The following is a 4,522-nucleotide window of genomic DNA, read 5'->3' on the forward strand; positions in this document are numbered from 1 at the left end:
TCGTAATGTCAGAAATTTCATACCTTTACTGCTGCCAGATTCAGAGATTTGTCTAAAAAATACGACAAACAGTTTCTAGTGCGACTAAGCAGCAAATGGATTAACAAATGGCATGTGTAAAGCTGCAGCGCTCTAAGTGGATGGATGAGCTCTTTCAACCAGTGGTGCATTTGATACTCTAAAGTCTCAATGCTTGCACACCCTATACATTGTATAGGAAAAAATATCAATGGAACATATAGAACCGAGATGCAACCATGGCCTTTTCGTTCAGATCGATACAAATAAAAATTAATTATAAACAACGGTCCAAGACACTGTAAAAATCCTACTTACTGAGCCGTGTGCCCGCACTTGGTCATGTACATTACAAACTCAACTATTTGAAAAATATGCAAAGATGAGTGTGCATTATTCTTACCAAGGAAAGCTACAAAACCAATGACATCCCTAGTTGGTTCGCTGCATGTACAGACACCATCCGCACTTCAGGTCGCAGTAGCATTAGTCTCTCATCAAATCTGATGAACGGGAAAATGACATATGCGACGACTAAAACTGGACTAAACGGGGTACTATTAATAAATTTGTACACATCCAAATAAGATGTAGCAATGCCCTATGCTCGTGGCAAACTTCTGTAGTAGATTCCGAAGAAGAAAAGGATATAAAGTAGGGTGATTCATTTGGCAAGAATCAAGCATGCCCTGGAGTAGCAAACATTCAATATCCTTTAGTCTTTGGAAGATCTGGATAAACAGGAGATACTATTTGGTCGGATTGGAGACAAATTAAAAGTGCATGGTAACAAGGTGTGTTTCTGTAATTAGTAACACCTGGAGGGCACTTCTCTATGCATAATCCGGTTCTTAAGAGTAGAACTTAATCGGTAAAACTTGATATTCAGATGAAGTTTAGTTATTGGAATGGGCTAGGAAAATCAATACATATTAATAGTAGTGTAACGGGAAGGGTGAACTGGGTATTAAATAAATGCAATCAGATCATCCCGCCACAAGTAAAACTCTCTACGGGCCCAAAAGTACAAATCTTGATGTTGGGCAGATGTATCATTGCTATATCCCTATATATCCAACATCACGAGAAGTAATTGAATTGGATTTGCTTGATAATTAACATGCCATAAGAGAACCTTAAAAGTAGAAAATGACACTAATCAAGACGGCTTGGAATAGCTCATGATTCAACAATTGGAATATTCGATGATTGTTTGTGTATGTATTATAACTAATACCATCATTTGGCGATTGAAATCAGAATAAGAGAAATCGATAAAGTTTGTTAATTCTTTGTATACCTGTATTTGGTTTCCATAAAGTTTTGCTTCCTCATGAAAGTCAGCTCCCGTACGGTGCCAAAGTGCAAACATTTCGGTTTCCCTACATTTCAGTAACGTAGGAAATCAAACTCATCCGAGAGAAAGTCAACACCCCTACTGTGCCATGGCAGACCGCAAAAAATAATTGAAACAGCACGCATTGCACATTCTGAAATCATGATTTGATGGTCTAATCCAGATGCCCTCCCGCCGGCACTGTACAATGCTTCATTCCTTCAGCTAAGACAACCTCCTTGTTCAACTACATTGGAATGCATTACAGATCGAACATCACCATTTTCACACTATGCTATGATTAAGTTCAAGGAATTTAAAGAACATTCAGGCACATGCCAATGGACGAACCATCTCTAGTTCTTTACCAAAGTAAATTAATTACCTCTTAGTCCATCCAGAGCTCTCGTATCCGGCTCCACAGCGGATTCGCCTGACTCTGTGGGCATCTTGTCGCTGTAGTTTGCACCGCGTCACGCAACTTGCCCCCCTCAAACGAGCGCCGCCACCGATGATTCTGGTGCTAACTCTTCCCGACAGCTTCCCACCTAGCTACCGCCACCCAGATCTGCTTGCACACGCTGGACCGCTTCCTGGAATATAGGCAATCTATCTGCAGTGCCCACCAGAGATCAGCAAGGACCAACCAAAAAGGAATTGAAAAACGATATAGCAGGGTTTACGGGCAGCTGCGTCTCACCTGATGTAGAGTTTCATCTCTACTTGAAGTACACGTCCATGTAGATTGAGAGGATGACACACATTTATTCATTAAGAACACAGAGATTGACGCTGTCTCCGGAGGCCCGATCCAGTTGTAGGCATTGCATGTGTATATATATATATAATATATATATATATATATATAGGCGTCATATCTAGTGCATCCGGGATAGGTCGTGCATCCGTGTATCCGTTGACTCATCAGCCGGCCGATTCACATCCCACGTATGGGAGCAAAAGCAACACGATTTTGCAGAAACACGCCCGCCGCCGCTCCAAGTCCAGTCAGCTAATTTGCTAATAACCCCCTCCGCTAATCACACTTCTAAATCCCTTATTCCCTGTTCGTCTCCCTCCCAATCCCTAATCACGGCCGCAACCTCCATCCCAAAGAGGGCATCGGCCGCGGCAGCATGAATCCGCAGGCACAATCGCCACGGCGGATTTCATCTGCCCTGGCGATCTCAGCGACGGCCACGACGGGATGCATCTCCGAACTCCCCATCAGCTCCGTGGAAAAATTCTCATCGCGTGATAAGCTGCAACAGATCGTCACGACGGCTTCTACTGTTAAGGATGTTGAACATGCATCAGCGGTGATCCATAATTTAAGTGTTGACCATCGGTGTGCCTCTGCATCTAGCCATGGTGTGGCCCATCTCACTTGCCCTGCTACGTCTGTTGAAAATACTAGTGCTGCAGAATATGAACCGAACTTCAGTATGGTGGATGGAGGTTCAGGTAACATCCGTAAAATCCAACCATGTTGTGTATGACCCTGATGATTATTTGTCTATGGTGTACATGCGTACTTTTCTAGAGAATAACCGTGTTGATGCATGTGCAGCTACAGAATCCGATAAAAGCTTGCAAACTCAAATGAATGAGCGAGAATTTGCTACGCCAAGAAAGAAAGAAAGCATTCCCCTATTCGTGAGTGTGATAAACTATGATTCACCATGCTTCTTACCAGTTCAGAGATTTATGCATAATGATGATTATTGTGATTCATTATTTATGTTTCAGTGCTCGTCTTTTACGCCGAGTTGCGACGAAAAATTGAAGCCTAAAGTAGGGATGACATTTGAGGGGCTTGAGGCTGTGGAGGAGTTCTACAAGTCGTATGCACATCATGTGGGTTTTGGAGTTCGTGTCGGACAGCAGAAAAAGTTGAACGAAGAAGTGGTTCGGACAAAGCGTTTCATGTGCAGCAGGGAAGGATTTAGGACTGAGAAGAACAAGGAGATTAAAGACCCATCAAACCAATCAAAGAAAAGCCGTAAGAATACAACCACTCGATGCGGTTGTGATGCACATATCTTTGTCAAGTTGTGTGGCGACAACACCTACAGGATACAATCATGGGTTGAGCACCATAGCCATGGCCTTGTATCACCTGATAAACGTCACTTGATCAGATCAAATCGTAAAGTTAACGAGAGGGCAAAAAATATGTTGTACACATGTCACAAAGCAAGCATAGGTACATGCCAGGCGTACAGGCTCCTTCAAGTCAGCGAAGGTGGGTTTCCGTATGTTGGATGCAGCAAGAGGGACCTGCAAAACTACTACCGTGACCTCAGGCTTAAAATTAGGAACGCTGATGCTCAAATGTTTGTCGCTCAACTAGCTAGAAAGCAAGAAGTCAATCCAGCTTTCTTCTATGATTTTGTTGTTGACAAAGAGGGGAACTTAATGTATGTTTTCTGGGCAGATGCCATGAGTAGGAAAAACTACAGTCACTTTGGGGGTGATTGTGTGGTATCCTTCGATTCTACTTACACCACTAATCAATACGACATGATCTTTGCACCATTTACAGGGGTCAATCATCACTTACAGAGTGTGTGTTTTGGTGCGGCATTCTTGTGCAATGAGCAGACTGAGTCATATGTTTGGTTATTTGAGACCTTCCTAACAGCAATGGCAGGGGTAGCACCTAGACTCATTATAACTGATGAAGCTGTTAGCATGAAGAATGCGATTGAAACAGTTTTTCCGACCACAGTGCATAGGTTATGTATGTGGCACATAATGGAAAAACTTCCGGAGAAGATTGGACCAATAATTAGAGAAGAGTCTGAATTTTGGGACAAGATGAATTCGTGTGTATGGGGTTCGGAAACTCCAGCAGAGTTTGAATCACAATGGAATTCCATCATTACGGAGTATGGCTTGGAGGAAAATGAGTGGCTGATTAAAAGGTTTAGCATTCGCGAGTCATGGATACCAGCTTACTTTATGGACATACCATTGGCGGGTATTCTCCGAACCACTTCAAGGTCTGAAAGTGCAAATTCATTTTTTAACCGTTTTATTCATCGTAAGCTTGCTTTGGTTGAGTTCTGGCTTAGGTTTGACACGGCATTAGAATGCCAACGAGAAGAAGAGTTGATTGCTGACAACTCAAGCATTCATACAACCCCGCAACTATTAACACCATGG

At 42.7% G+C, this 4,522-nt stretch overlaps 1 long non-coding RNA gene across 1 annotated transcript; it reads right to left on the minus strand.

The window, feature by feature from the left end:
* Positions 1 to 353: 353 nt before the first annotated feature.
* LOC119308468 lies at positions 354 to 2,516 on the minus strand. Its single transcript, XR_005150135.1, has 4 exons — positions 2,055 to 2,516; positions 1,740 to 1,967; positions 1,319 to 1,601; positions 354 to 707 (listed from the first exon to the last, which is right to left on the minus strand). It is a non-coding gene; the product is annotated as an uncharacterized LOC119308468 (long non-coding RNA).
* Between the last annotated feature and the right edge of the window lie 2,006 nt (positions 2,517 to 4,522).

This window comes from Triticum dicoccoides, chromosome 5B, assembly GCF_002162155.2.
Source record: "Triticum dicoccoides isolate Atlit2015 ecotype Zavitan chromosome 5B, WEW_v2.0, whole genome shotgun sequence".
Lineage (NCBI taxonomy): Eukaryota > Viridiplantae > Streptophyta > Magnoliopsida > Poales > Poaceae > Triticum > Triticum dicoccoides.